Source organism: Tauraco erythrolophus, chromosome 3, assembly GCF_009769465.1.
Source record: "Tauraco erythrolophus isolate bTauEry1 chromosome 3, bTauEry1.pri, whole genome shotgun sequence".
NCBI classification, from domain to species: Eukaryota; Metazoa; Chordata; class Aves; order Musophagiformes; family Musophagidae; genus Tauraco; species Tauraco erythrolophus.
Genome location: NC_141467.1, coordinates 86,160,703 through 86,177,461, shown reverse-complemented (window position 1 = coordinate 86,177,461; position 16,759 = coordinate 86,160,703).

The following is a 16,759-nucleotide window of genomic DNA, read 5'->3' as shown; positions in this document are numbered from 1 at the left end:
ACACTGAAAAAAATCCAACCAAACAAACCAAAATATATATTCTTATAAAATGCAAAGCTGTATTTTTGTTTATAAAAGCCAGATTCTGGAGATTGGATAACAATAAGTTCATTTGTGGAATATATTATCCTCCCTCTGGCAGTTAATAGAGTAAAAATAGTACTAGATGTTTACAGCTTTTTATGTTGTTAGCTCTTGATGTATGTTCTGAGCAGTTAAGTAAAATCAGCACTATTTTTTCAATGGCATAATTTCAGTGTGAATCAATGTGCCATGTGAAAAAGATGATAAAAGTTTAATTTTCAAACTAAAGATTATTTTTTTCTTTTAGAAATAAGCCTCATTTTTAACCCAAATATGATATGTAGTGAAACTGTCATATTTTTTCAAGGCATAGAAGAGTACATTTATTCAATTTGCACAGTGAATTTTAACTGTGATGTGCATAAAGTAGCATATTAAGAAAATATCCTTATTAAATTCTTAAGACAGAGATAAAACCACCTGTTAGCCCTATGTATGCTTCCTTTACTTTTCTATATATTTCTTTCTTTTTGTATTCGTTATTATCTCTCTTGAAAGGTATTGAATAAAAAAATTTACTCTGTCAATAAGTTCCTCTGTTGTTTTAAGTGCCTGCAATAATAAATCATAGTATTACTTTAATAAATTTTAGTTTCTTGAGCTCCTAAGTTTAATTGGAGACCTTATCTTATTATTACACCACCTAGTAAAGACATGTAGCATAAGAGTTGCTATACAAGTGAGACAGTGAGCTGTCCAGGTTGACAGAACACATTCACATGTTTAAGATTCACTGGCTTTTCCAAAACTGAAGTATACCCTTGCAAATGGTGTTGACTGTGTGGGTCATATACTCGGGTACCTTTTATCACCCAGAAAGTATAAAAATAAAGCAAAAAAATATGTCTTGTCTTCCTCTGAAAGCTGATATTGGCCATCACTGCAATAATGATATTTTTTTTTATGCTGTACCCAGTGGAGGACACTGTGCCAAAGAAAATCAGAAGAAAAAGTAAAAAAAAGAATGAATAAAAGAATCATTTGTGACTGTTCTTTCGGGGCATAGCTTCCCAATGTGCCAAAATAGGAAGCACTTCAACAAACAAGTATTTGGTGAAGAATGTTTTCAACACAAATAAGGAAGTTGAAAACATGCCACACTTTCAAGATAACATGTTTTAAGCTTCTTGAAAAGTAAAATGCAGTTAGTGCTTGAAATTAAAATTGCTCAGTGTTTAGGGATGGAGAATGGAAAAGAAATTAGTTAAGGTGGTGGCAGAATGCAAAGTTTCAGATTCAATTCTTCAGAAAGCAGTGTGGAAACAAAGCATCAAATAATGACATAAAGTGATACAGCTGCTGACTCACTGAGTTTAGGAAAAAACATAAAGTTAAATTCAGTTTTGTGAGGATTTCAAAAATACTGATGGAATGATAGAGACTGAAATACAAGCTTAGACCTGCTTAGAGATCAGACTAGTAATTTTCACATTTTAAGTCCCTTCAACGTTTCTTGAGGATTTTTCTGTTTTGTCTTACAAAAAGACTGTGAATTTTAAATGTTTGCTCTAGTATGTGATACATAATGGAAACACTGCTTGATTGTACTAGGGTTTCATAAAAGATCTAAAATCAACATGTTAGTTCAAAATTGCTGCAAAATTGTACTTAGCTGCATGTGAAAAATATAAAAACTCTTCTAGCCCAAAAGCAGAAGGAGAAAATGTTTTAGCAAGTTATCAGTTTATAGTTTCTCAGTATATCTGTAGTAATGCTTGCAAAATCAGAGGAACAGGCTAGTAGATCTTTTCAGTTTCATGTTCCTAAGTATAACAAAATGTCTGCTCAGTAATTTATGCTGGCTATAGGTTGGTGTCTTCAGTCTTTTAGGAGAGTTGAATACATCAGACACTGGTCAGAAAAACTTATCGATCCTCCCTTCCTGCACTTCCCCAAAGCATGAGAAGGCACAAAGTAGCACAAAAGCTGCTGAAATAATTTATTTTGCTTGCCCGTAAAATCTTGGTAGTTAACAGCTGTACACACTGTGGTCACCCTCTCCAGCACTGTTCTCTGCCTTTTGACGTACCATGTTGTCATGGGTTAGGTTGAACCGCCCCCCCCACACACAGCTGGTCACTCCCCCTCCCCCACCCCCAGGAATGAGGGAGAGAATTAAAGGATAAACGTGAAACCCGTGGGTTGAGATAAGAGTGATTTAATACAGATGATTTAATACAATGTAGGTGCTCACCACCCCCTCGTATGCGAAGCCCATCTCGTCCCGAAGCTGCAATCCCGGATGAACGCGAGGCCACGAAATAGAGAGGGGCAGAGAGAGAGAGAGAGTACTCCGAGAGTGGGAGTACTGGGAGAGAGAGAGGAAAGAAAAAAAAAAAAAGAAAAGCAATAGAGCGAAAAACACAGCAAGCGCAAAAGTGCAAAAGCGGCAAAACCCAAAGAGCAAAAAAAGCCCTTCTTCCCGGCTGACCCTCACTTTTATACTGGGCATGACGCTGCATGATATGGAATACTAATTGGCCAGTTTGGCCCTCAATCTTAAGTTCGCCACAAATCACAAGGGGAATTGTGTCCCCCTTGTCCCAGCTGTGCTCCCCCCTTATCCCGCCGTGCTTCTGCACTCCGGCATACTGAAAAGTCCTTGGAGTTTCACATCCAACCACAAACATCAACTTACTATCAGCATTCTTCTCAGAGCGAGCCTCTGAGTAAAACCAAAACATGGAACTCTTCTAGCTGTTAAAAAAAACGAAGAGCTAACACTGTCCCAGCTAAAACTGGAACACACGTATTAACAGTCAGCCTATCTGAAATCAGACAATCTTCTTCCCTGCATAAAGTGTAATCAGTATTTAAATAAACTGTTGTTTTTTTTTTTCAAAGATTGTTTATTTCAGGTTTTTGGTAATGCTTGCATTTTATTCATGATAATATTTTTATAACATGTAAAAATACTATTTTAGTGGAAGATAATTAGATTTTGTCTCTGGTTTGTAGTGCTCTGGTATATAGAGTTGATGCTCGTTTCTTTTTAAAATAAACCAGGAGCATGTAAGAGTGTTTTCAGGATGTTTTGGTTTGTTTTTTTTGTTGGTGGTTTTTGAAGAATAAGGACTGATAGTGCTTTAGCAGTTTTATGCAAAAATTGCTGTGTCTCATAACTGACATATTGCTTCCTTGTATCTAAGACACTTGCTGATTCACCACTGCAGATGGTGAAAACACCTTTTGGCTAACATTGCTTCCCATATTATGATAGAAGAACAAAAGAAAAGTAAGTAAGTCCCATGTGTATAATGTTTTGATTAAATTTTCAACGTGTGCAGATCCTTCAAAAACTCAGGAGTTGCAGAAAGAAAAGGAACTGATTTCAATTATTCTTCCATTTGAAAGATACAGCTTTTGCAGTACTGCTAAAGTTCATATTTTAATCAGATTGCACAGAAAAAGCCAGTATTATGTTTATCTAGATTTATCTCTTCATTCCTTTAAAAATAAATACAAATTGGCTTTTTTAAAATTGAAAATCTGAAAAAAAAACCCTGATGTGGTACTTTAATTTAAGGCGCAGACATCCATAATGATTCTTTTTGTAATTCTATTAGTTTAGAGACAAATTTATCCCAGATTGGTTTTATTTCAAAATTAACTTGACACTTGCACACATCACAAACCTAATCTCATTCAGTGCTTTTTCTATCTCCTTACACGTTCAGTATAAATCCAAAGAAATTCTGATGTCAGTGAAATTCTTCACTTTTACTTAAGCATGGTGTGATCAAAATCAAGCTTATTTTACTTTCTTTTAGTAATTGCTTCTGAGCAGATGCATCTAGTGAAATTTCCAATGAAATTCCCTATTTCTAATTCGTGCAAAGATTAGACTTTGCTCCTTAAGACAAGAAGCTTGCAACTTGCTAGTTTTGGAGTATATTTCTTTAATTTGGGAGTTAGTATTCTACTCTGACACAGATCAGTGCAATAGGTTAGTGATATCCAAGGGGTAGACTTTGCATAGAACTCATGGGATGATTTCAGAGTAAATCCGTTGAGATCATATATTTGACAGACTGTTAAGCCCAGAGGTTATCTTCTCAGGAAACTGTTTCCAAGTGTGGTGGGTTGACCTTGACTCTCTACCAGGCCCCTGCCCAGCCACTCTCTCACTTGCCTTCATCAACAGAACAGAGAGAGAAAATAAGATGAAAAAACTCGTCAGTCAAGATAAAGGCAGTTTACCAAGTAAAAGCTTTGTGCAGAAGCAAAGCAAAAAGAAGAAACCGTTCATGACTTCCCATGGGCAGGCAAATGTCCAGACACTTCCTAGGAAGCGAGGCCTCAGCATGCTTATTGGTTACCTTGGATGACAAAAGTCATAACCCCAAATGCTCCCTCTCCTCTTCATTTCAGTCAGCTTTTATTGATGAGTTCGATGTCATATGCCATGGGATATCCTTTTGGTTAGTTTGGGTCAGCTATCCCAGCTGTGTCACTTCCGAGGATCTTCCCATGTACCCAGCCTACTGGCCTTTGCGGCAGGGATTGGAGAACAAGTTTTATGCTGTTTGAGCCCTGCTCAGCAATAGCCAAAACACTGGTGCACTGTCGACTCAGTTTCAGCCACAAATGCAAATGCAAAGCAAAGCACTACATGGGCTACTGCAAGGAAAGTTAACTCCATCCCAGCTAGACCCAGTGCACCAAGGAACGCTAATACATCTTCCGTATGTATTGCATTCCGGTATCTGACCTTTGTGAGATGCCCTCTATCTTCTCTTGTTCAAGTGAATCATTAACTGAGGCTGTGGATCTGAAAAAGCTTCAGGGGATAAATTTGCACAGTAAAATATGAAGCTCAATTTAATTAGATACGTTAATGATCAAGCTTTTGGTGCAAAGCAATAGGGATTATTTTGTTATTTTGTCACACAAATGAAATGCCAAAGATCTCAGAAACAATTCAGAGAACTTCTTAGGGGCAAAATGGAAAACATTAAAGGGATATTGGGAGGTGGGAAGAATTAAGAAGAAAAGAAGTTATTGCAGGCTTTCTAGCAGTCTTATTAATTTTTGTTTTGTACATTTTAAAATTAATTAACATAATCCCATTTGAAGTGCAGTGTTTTACATAGAAGAAAAATATCCTAATGACTGATCTTAGAGAAGAAGGAAGGAATTAAGCTAAACTATATTACAGAAGGTTAAGTAACATATGTTCACTGGCTTTTCAGTGAGCTAACTAATAAGATTAGCATTTAATTAGCACAAATTAAGAAACAACTAGCTTCTTGGCATTTCATGGCTGTGTCTATATTCAATGCAATTGATTATTTATTTTTTCTCATTGAAAAGATGGAGTAAAATCAAGCCTTTGTTACATTGATCTTAAAATGGCTAATTCTCAACACAGTACTGCACTGGTTGGGACATTCTTTCAGCCACAATAGTGTTTAAGGTCATGGGACATGGCTATCAAATGATTTTTCGCTTCTCACCTTGAATGCAATGTACACCAACAGACTTATTTCACTCTCTGTTCCCAACGTAGAGAAAAGAATTACTCAGACCGGTTTTGTCAATTTTCTGAAAGAAGAATGTGTGGATATTCATATATATGTGAGTATTTACCTGTTTTAAAATTTTGTTTTGAAGTAGTTATCTCTTTAAATATAGAAATGTGTATGCTTAGTATATAATTCCCCACAAAATGTGTTTCTCCTAACAATATTTAGTGGATACAGTAAAAGAATAAACTTAAAGATCTTTAAAAATTCAAACATTTAAAAATTATGCTCCTAGAAACAAAAGATTAAATTTAAAGATCTAAATTTTAAAATAAAACTACTGAAAATCTCCACCATCAATCTCCACCATCTGTTACACTCATTATTTTTGTATCAGTCATCTTTTTAAAAACTGTTCTCTAAAATCACAGCAGTCAGAAACTTCTTTAGTAAAAACTTAGATTTGTATCTAATTTTTCAGAGCCAGAACCCAAGAACTAAAGCAAGAAAATACTCTTAACCTTACAAATTATAATGAAATTATGAGAAAGAATTTTGAAGAAACAACTCCTTACGATGTTTGTTATAGAAAAATTCTGCAGTTGCTCAGAATGGCTTTGAATAAAGGACATTCAATTTCATCTAGATGCTGTCAAGTTCTCTTTGAAAAATACCGTAATCAATCATCCATAATGTTCCAGTTAATCTTAGAATCAGAGGAGACAGAAATGGAACCACCTTAATCAAATGCTTAATACTGAGTAGTTCATGGTAATATATTCTCTAGTATCACAGGGAGAGTAAATGCAGTTTTCAAGGTACTGCAGTAAAATGAATAATAAAGTAGAGGAAATCAGAAACTTGGGAAAAGTGCATAACTAATACAAAACTCCAAAATACCTTGTGAATATTGGTTGTGGTTTTTTTTGGTGATATTTTGTCATTATTCTCAGAGCGACATGCAGGAAGAATAAATTTATTGAATTAGTAATGCAACATGAACATCAGTTTAGAGTTATGAAAACCACAAATATTTCCAGAATCATACTGGGAATATAACATGTTATCTGTGACCTATGAAACCCGGATTTCCCTTGCTGGAAAAAATAAACCCAAAAATTGTAAAAGATTAAGATTATAGTAGCCCTGTACTATAGGGAAGGGAAGGGAAGGGAAGGGAAGGGAAGGGAAGGGAAGGGAAGGGAAGGGAAGGGAAGGGAAGGGAAGGGAAGGGAAGGGAAGGGAAGGGAAGGGAAGGGAAGGGAAGGGAAGGGAAGGGAAGGGAAGGGAAGGGAAGGGAAGGGAAGGGAAGGGAAGGGAAGGGAAGGGGAGGGAAGGGGAGGGGAGGGGAGGGGAGGGGAGGGGAGGGGAGGGGAGGGGAGGGAAAAGGAAAAAAAAAAAAAAATTAAAAAAAAAAAAGGAAATGTAAGGACAATCTAAAAATACCCTTTTAAAAGCTGGAATCTTCCTTCTTTTTCAACTTTCTAAATATGAAATTTGCACTGGTGGTAAAGTTGTGTGGCTTTCACGTCATACAGTGCATACACAAATAAGCAATGTAGAAAGGGTGATGAACTGGTATCAATGCTGATGTACCCAAATTCTGTGTCATGATAACAGACTCCAGACCTGCCTTGTAAAGGTCGGCATAAAAGGGTCTAAGATGATTTGTCAAATGAGATAGAGAAAAATTTAAAACTAATGCTCAAAGTACTCGAGATTGAAAATATGCAATTCCTAAAACAGCATTTCAGAAGGGAAGAAGTTAGAAATTGTCGCCATTCACTAGTGTTAAAAGACATATATTATTTCTTTAGAAGTACCTTAAGAGAAATATGTTATTACTCTAGTCATAGAATCCTAAAACAATTTTGATTGGAAGGGACCTTAAAGATCATTTAGTTCCAACCCATCTGTCATGGGCAGAAACACTTCCCACTGTATCAGATTGTTCAAAGCCTCATCCAACCTGGCCTTGAACACTGCCAGGGATGGGACATCCACAACTTCTCTGGGAAAACTATTCCAGTGTTTCACAACTCTTTTTCTAAAAGAATTTCTTCCTTATCTGTAATCTAAATCTACTCTCTTTCAGTTTATAGCTACTGCCCCTTGTCCTATCACTACATGCCCTTGTCAATAGTTCCTCTCCAGCTTTCTTGTTGTCCCTTGTTAAGTACTGGAAAACTGGAAGGTCTCCCTGGAACCTTCTCTTCACTCCAACTCTCTCAGCTTGTCTGCATAGGAGAGGTGCTCCAGCCCTCGGATCATCTTCATGGCCCTCCTCTGGACCCACACTACAGCTCCACGTCCTTCTTATTGTAGGAACCCCAGAGTTGAACACAGTGCTCCAGGTGGGGTCTCATGAGAGCAGAGTAGAGGGGCAGAATCACCTCCCCTGACCTGCTGGCCACGCTGCTTTGGATGCAGCCCAGGACACGGTTAGCTTTCTGGGCTGCAAGAGCCCATTGCTGGCTCATGTTGAACTTCTCATCAACCAACACCTCCAAGTCCTTCTCTTCAGGTCCATCCATAAAATCTGTGTCTCTCCTATTTAGAGACAAAGACGTCGTGTAGGACAGTGTCAAATGCTTTGGACAATTCCAGGTAAATGATGATGTCTGTTGCTCTTCCCTTATCCACCAACATTGTAACCCCATCATAAAAGACCACCAGATTAGTCAGGCAGGATTTGCCCTTAGTGAAGCCATGTTAGCTGTCACCAGTCACTCCCTTATTTTCTGTGTGCCTTAGCATAGTTGCCAGGAGGATCTGCTCCATGATCTTGTTGGCCATAGAGTCTGATTCTAAAGAGCCTGTATCCTTCCATTCCGACGCTCCAGTCATGGGATTCATTCCACCATGTCTCCATGATGCCGATAAGATCATAACCTTTCAGGTGTGCATATTCACGTATCCTTCCACACGTAGTCCTTCCACATTTCATTCACATAGAATGTTATTAACAGTTTTCACCTTCTGATATTTTTAATTCACTTTTGCATTTAAAATACATATATGAACACATTCACAGAATATCATTTGAACATTGGCATAGCATTAGCAAAACTTCATATTCAGTCTACACATTCAGCAGTTGTTCAGTGTTATGAAGCTAACAGGAAAAGCAGGTATTTCACTGCAGATGGAATTTGGGATCATATTAATTAATTCATCACTATAAATCACTGGAAGAGAGCATATCTTGTTAGCTCCAGTCACTCAGATACTAATCAGTGACTCATTAGCTTTAAAAATATCAACCTGGTTGAGCTATCATTGCTCTGCACAGTAGACTAATGAGTCACATTAGAGAGAATGCTACATGGCACATAGAAAAATTGCTTTTACCCATTATCCAAGCTACATGCACAAAATCTTACGGGAAAATCAGTAGTAAAGACACTCACTTAGACAATGACAAAAAAAGCACTGTAACTGACCTCATTTTTTGTGCCTTATTTTGCTGCTATGTGCTACTTAGCCCCAGTTCTACATATCTTGTACATGCAATGCTCTGATTTGTCCTAAACAAGGGAGTCTAGATTACCTCAGAAGCCAAGAATTGAACCCATCCATCTTTGGTGTTACCAGAAGAAATTATTCACCCATTCTCAAAGGTTAGTTTTATACTATAAGATATAGACAAATAGAATTAACCACAAATCCAATGGTATAACATCCTTATATTGCAACAATTTTAAAATCTTACGACATGCCAAAGAACACTTTTGAAGTGTGAATAATAATACCTTCCACGCTAAATGAGTCTCCTGTAATTAATATGATCACATTAGCATAAACGTTAGCTGGTTCAAGTTGCTTTTTGCGCTCCAAAAGGACTGCAATTTTACAATGGAACAATGTTTGTTCACAGTCATTTCTGCAGAGGTTTCCGGGTACCTAAATAAATTAAGTCAGAAGAGCACAAGCAGAGTTAAGTAGGGGCTCAGCATTCATAAAAGTTACTCTGAAACATCAATATACTCAGCCAAATGCGATACAGTAGTTTTCTGAAAGACACAATTATGCCAAGACTGTAAGTGTAGGCGTAACAGTAACGAGCCTTCACTAGTTTCTCAGCACTGAGCATCAAGTTGATTTTAACAGAGCAAACATGAAAAAAAATATACACTTCCAAATTCAGGGGGATTTATAGAATGGAAGAGGTAATTAAACGCCTAGCTCAGTTCACACAATTTGCAGACTTGTCAAGTCATAGAGCGAGGATGTTTGCTGGGCCTCTACCTCATATTTCCTCATATGGTACCTGGAATTAAATGCAGCTTGGAGCATGGAAGTTGCAACAGAGGAAAAGGAAATAAATCAGCAGAAAGAAAATCTCTGGCAGCAACATAGCACTTTGCTCGTGTCTGCATGACCTGGTGTACCTCCAGGCTCATCTATTAGAAAGCTCTGTGTACAGTCCCATCCACCAAAACCTATCTGCCTAATATCCTTCAAGAAATAAATTTCTCATATTAAGTTTCTGTTAACTTAAAAGTCTGTATCTTATAATCGGTATAATTTATACTGTTATCACTAAGCAGCTATGGATAAATGTTTAATGTTCAAACAACTTTACCTGAGCTATTAAAAGTTTGAAAACATGCAATGATTTAAGTACACAGCATTGCAGTGAGGATCTTGGTGCCTCACCAGTACTTCTAGTCTTAGAGAAACATGGTAATTCTTCAAAGTAATTATAGCAAATTTTCTGACAGCCTAAAATACTCTTCAAATTGCATGTAAAACCACCATCATCAAAATAGATATATCTGCTAACCTCTCCTAGAATATATGCCAGCAGACTATCACTGATCATTTGTAATTATCATAGAATCATAGAATGGTTAGGGTTGGAAGGGACCTCAAAGATCATCTAGTTCCAACCCCCCTGCCATGGGCAGGGAAACCCTCCACTACACCAGGTTGCCCAAAGCCTCATCCAACCCAGCCTTGAACACTTCCAGGGATGGGGCATCTACAACTTCTTTGGGCAACCTGTTCCAGTGCCTCACCACCCTCTGAGCAAACAATTTCTTCCTTATATCTGATCTAAATCTGCCCTCTTTCAGTTTAAAGCCATTGCCCCTTGTCCTGTCACTACATGCCCTTGTAAAAAGTCCCTCTCCAGCTTTCCTGTAGGCCCCCTTCAAGTACTGGAAAGCCGCTATAAGATCACCCCGGAGCCTTCTCTTCTCCAGGCTGAACAGCACCAACTCTCTCAGCCTGTCTTCATAGCAGAGGTGTTCCAGTCCTCGGATCATCTTCGTGGCCCTCCTCGGGACCTGCTCCAGCAGCTCCATGTCCTTCTTGTGCTGGGGACTTCAAGCTGAATGCAGTATTCTAGGTGGGGTCTCACGAGAGCAGAGTAGAGGGGCAGAATCACCTCCCTTGACCTGCTGGCCACGCTTCTTTTGATGAAGCCCAGCACACAGTTGGCTTTCGGGGCTGCCAGCGCACATTGCCGGCTCATGTTGAGCTTCTCATCCACCAGCACTCCCAAGTCCTTTTCCTCAGGGCTGCTGCTCTCAATCCATTCTCTACCCAGCCTGTACTTGTGCTTGGGATTGCCCCAACTGTCGTGCAGGACCTTGCTCTTGGCCTTGTTGAACTTCATGAGGTTCTCACAGTTCCTCCTCTCCAGCCTGTCAACATCCCTCTGGATGGCATCCCTTCCCTCCAGCGTATCCACAACACCACACAACTTGGTGTCATCTACAAACTTGCTGAGGGTGCACTCAATCCCACTGTCCATGTCTCCAACAAAGATGTTAAATAGCACCAGCCCCAGTACTGACCCCTGAGGAACACCACTCGTCACAGGCCTCCACTTGGACATTGAACCCTTGACAACAACTCTTTGAGTGTGATCATCCAGCCAATACTTTATCCACCGAGTGGTCCATCCATCAAAACCATGTCTTTCCAGTTTAGAGACAAGGATGTCGTGTGGGACAGTATCAAATGCTTTGGATAAGTCCAGGTAGATGATGTCAGTTGCTCTTCCCCTATCCATCAATGCTGTAACCTCATCATAGAAGGCCACCAAATTAGTCAGGCAGGATTTGCCCTTAGTGAAGCCATGTTGGCTGTCACCAATCACCTATTATAATCATAATTATTATGTTGTTTTTATTATTAGCGTGGGGAATCAGATTATTTTGTGATTGAGTACTTGTGGTGGCATCCAGAATAGCTTCCAAAAAAATTAAAATAGTCATGGAAATTAATGCATAGGTTGTTTGCCTTCTCTTTGATTGTATTTAGAAACTTCTAAATGTGTTTTTTTCTTTGATTAGCTCAATTTGGTGGAGGGTTCCTTGATTCCAAATATTCAGTACTATACTATGAAACTTGAACATAAAAAATGTCTGGATTAACCTTCTCCAAAGCCAGAACACAGGCTGAGTGAAGAGTACCACAGACCTTTGGTTCAATGCTTCATGCAAAGGTTAACCTTTCCTTTTTGTAATCCTTCATTTTTCTATTTCACTATCAGGGTAACAGGACTGGTAATTTTTCTCCTATGCTGTAGTCTGTATCTACCAGGAGTTAGATGAAACTCACACAACATTCAGGCTCTTACTTCAGATTTGTCAACCTGTAATCACAGCTTTGGATGTCACACGACTTTCAGTGATGATGCTCCTACTGTTGTTACAGACTGTCTGTTTTGTAGTTCAGAAAATCTTCTTCATCTGTGTTTAATACTATACTTTTTGTGCAATGTGAACCCAGCATTTGCAGGAAATGTGAATGAGGTGGAAGCAGTAATCATGCAAAGAATCCTGCACTACTGGAAGTGTGTGAATCACAATGAGCGGTGACACCTACCTCCTTAAGTACTTAAGTACTTGGTGGCATCTTTTCTTTGAGTGGCTGGAGTGTCTTAGCATCTTATTTTGTATTTGATTGTCCTTTATACATTGAGATGCTGCTCTTGACCTTCGTGTCCTTGCTATATCTGTCAAACACAGAGAAGATGATGAATGAAGTAAAAGGTGAATAAATTAATCCTATACCGATAGTTCTGGAACGTAGTTTCTATCTGAATTTATTTTAAAGATGATGTATCTTACTTGGAGTTTGAAAACATATGAATAATATTCGTAGGGCATATAGAGCTCATCTCACACACACAGATTCATGCAGAGGCAGAGGGCAGTGAGGGAGTCCCAGTGCCCCAGCCAGAGACACGAGCCCCGGCCCCGGCCGCCACCATGGTTGTCCCAGAGACCATCAGTCCCACCAGCCCTGCAGGATGGGGCTCATTACAGGGTGCAGGGAAAGTGCATTCTGAGATTGTGCAGGACTTATGGGATGCTTAAGGGAGATACCAAAGGTGAGGAAAGGGAGAGATTGAAGTGAAATGAGGCAGAGAAAGAGTGGGACAAGAGAAGGATAAGGGTAAAAAAGGTGTCAATTGGCTGTAAAGAATTTGCTGATCAGTGTTCTGGTCTGGCCTAGCCCAGTGCCTAGTCAGCATGGTCTGTCTGTCTTCTCATTAAACTCCATTTCTAACTCTTTTCCTGAGTGAGGTACTTTCTATTCTGTGTGTATTTGTGTGTTTGGGGTCTGAGCACAGCAAACTGGAGTCTACATGTGATAAGCAGTGAATGTCGAGCAGGACTAGCCAGTGAGTAGGGTAAGAGCTTTAGAGTCAGATATCAAAGCTGCATCCTGGACAGACCAGGGGATCTGTGGGCTGGCTACTGGAAGAGCCAGGAGGTCTCAGCCAAATCCCAGAGAGAACGTGGGATCTGGGCATTGATTGAAAGACCATTTGTGCATCTGTGTATGTGTGCATGAGGCAGGGGTGGCTAGGGCATCCCTGCTGGGGAAGCACCATTGTCTGAGCCCAGGTGCTTGAGGGATCCGCATGTGTGTCTGTGCCTGTGCTGCTCTGTGCAAAGGGGTCTGGTCTCTATCAGCAACCAGAACAGGGCTGCAGCCTCAGGAGTTTCTATGTGCAGGTGCTAGCAACTGGGGAGACTGAAATCCAAGGGCTGATACTGGACGGACTGAGTGTCTGAGTCCAGCTGCTGGAGGCATCAACCTTGTAAATTTGTACACATATTTTCCCAATAACGGACCTACCTCTTGCAAAGCCAGAGAGGGAGGCAGGATCAGTCCACTGGCACTGTGTGCATTCATGTGAGAGCTGTGTTTTCTGTCTACGTTGGTCTATGCTGCCAGAGGTGTGTACATGTATACATGTACTGTGTGCGTGTATGCCCGTTGGGTACACACGCTCACCTTTGCTTCTGGCTGGACGTGGGACAAGGAGCAGCAGCCTCACCTCTGCCAGGCTGTGAGATTTGGCAGCTACTAACAAATATTAAATAAATCTAATGTATGAGGTGAGAAAGGATAAATGTGTCACTGGGAAAATTTCAGACTCTTCTCTTTCATGTAGCGATGTCTTAGGTGCAGGCAATAAATTTGACATCCTCCACCTCAAAGACTGAGAGCATCACCTTTGTGAAATCTCGAGGTCCTAATCAGTGGATAAGACTCATATGATTGCTTACCGCAGCACAAAGTACACCTCTAGCAAGTCCAGTGACAGAGTCGGGATCTGTATGCTGTAAGGCAATAGCACCAAAGGCTCAGAGGATCCCAGACCTTGGCCTCTTCACCACTGTTAAAATGTGCAAACTCATAAGAGAAAGTGTCATCCTCTGTACTTACTGCCATACTGAGAGTAAAGGAGCTAAAACTTCAGCAGTATCAGGTTCTATCACTGCTCTTTGCTTGTGCAACCTGTCTTGTTTTGCAGTGGAATTATTTGAAATGATAATGATGCAGAAGGTATATGTCTTTCAATAGGATTATGCACAATAGTGCCCAGGTTAATGTGTTTAGTCAGGGTGTTAGAAGGATGGTCTCCTAATGAGATGCTCATATATCTGCTGCTTTTTCTGTTTGCTCACATGTAGTATACTATGGAGTCATGCTCAGTGTTGTTCTTTTTTTATTCTTTCATGTAAGGCACAGATTTTGTTTCCTGCCTACATAAATGCACTCAGTCTACAGGAATCTGGCAGATTGAAAGTAAGGGGTTCAGGGATTTATATATTCAGGTAAATGACGATTGATGTAAAAAACGCCTGTTTCATTTGCCCTAGGGGACCAAAATTTCAGTGATGCATTATTCTGGCATGAGGTTATGCTGTATGGTGCAAAAAGTTTTAAGAGATGTAAATTCTCTTTCTCCAAGCTACATTTGGCAAAGAGAAACAAAAAAAAAAGACCTATGTGAACATTATCTCAAATACTTGTCATTTTATTACAAGAATGATACTCCCTGGGCCAGTTATACCCTCCACATGTTTACACAATTCTCATGGAGATTTTTTGCAAATTATCCTCATCATGTTAGAATTTCTGTAATGCTGGGGCATGCTCTGTAAGTTATAAGAGACATTTAACAAAAAATTAAACCTAATTATATAAAAGATGAGTAAATCAAAGATAACAATTGAAAGCAAAGCCAAAAAAAAAAGCACTACTGAGCAGACTTTTAAGTATAAGCAGTGTATTGCATTGATTAAACTTTTTGAGTCATGAAAAAAATGTTTCAACATAGTGAAACAGATTGAAACAGAAAATGAATGCCGTTGCAGAAAAAGAGCAGAGCCATCTGCCTGCTTACTGCTGTGAAATGGGCACCTAGTTAAACAGAAGATAAGGGTCTGAAATTTTTACTGGAACTTTGAAAAGGATTGTTTCCTGGAGTTTCAGTGGGATTTATTGATATTTTTTAGTACTTTTTTAGATGGACTGAAAATAATTCTTAGATGGCTGTTTATATAGGGATCTCTGTTATTTTTTAGATAGTAAATTTCTATTTACAGGAAAAATACAGGAGGAAAATCAAAGTATTGCATAGTACACTAAAGACTTGTGCCCCAGTTCCAGCTTTACTAAAAATACATGGGCTTGAATCATATGAGTCATAGCAAACCAGCTGGGAAAGAAGAAAATCAAAAAAATAAATATTATTTCCCCCAAATTTGGAGTTCAATACACAATTAACTAATTATTCCTTCAGATAGGAAATACCATGATGCCTCATGCATTCCATGTAGGAGAAATAATTATCGTTCTATCACAAAAAATGGTGCTGTTTCTTTAATCACAAATCTTTACAGTTAAACTTCTCTCAAAAAGTACCAAGGAGAGCTAAGCATTTTTAAGATCCAAAACCATTATTCCATGCCATTACTTCCAGTTTAGGCACTCCACAGTAATACTGGCATAATTCAGATCAGGATTAGATGTGCAAAATTCTGCCACATCACCTAATTCTAGACTTCTGCAATAGCAGACATCTGTATGTGAGATGGTTGTTCAAACTCCCTTTATAGTCAGAGGAGAGTAAGAACACTTCTAGAGAGTGATTCATCTGGCCTGTTTTAAATGTCAACCTTGGGAGGAGATGAATCACACTTTGGAAGTGCCTGTTTCTTTCCCCTGACTATAAAGGGAGTTTAGATAATTAGCTCAGATGTGGATGTCTCCACTGTAAAGGCACAAAGTTTGGAGAGATGACTCCCACCCCTAGTCTGGTAATGAGTAGTATCTTCCTTCCTGAATTGTCCCATTGAAATCAATGGTAAATAGCAAAACAAAATACTCATGTGCAGAACGTTCATTTCTGCTGAATTTACAAGAGCTATATAAACTTTGATTAAATGTACCAAAGCTCCAGAAAGTAGGGGAAAACCCTCCTATGTATGGTTGCAGGGAAACTGCAGGGAAATCATGGTAAGCAAATAAAATTTCTATTGAAAGTGGAATTAATGAAGCTTAGGTTCCTATGGATTTGTGTTTCGTGGCTGATTTATTTTGTAAGTGAATTTTAATAAGGCCACTGTTGAAATTCACTTCGTATTAGATGTCAGAGATTCTGCAGAGGCAAGCACTGTTATAACTACCTTAACCAGAGGAAAAGCTCCAGTGACAAGGCATGCATTATTGACGCTGGAGAAACAACGTAGGAAAGAACTCTTGCCTGAAAATTTCATTCTCTGATGTCTAGAAAGACACACACGCTTTTCCCTGTGCTTTGTCTTTGTTCAAGCATTAACGAGATCTCTTTTCTTCACCTGGACACCTACTAACATGAAATGCAGGGTCATTTTGAGATCAAAATTTGCAAGCAGGTATTTATCAGAAATTATTGGAGTAATCTAAAAGAC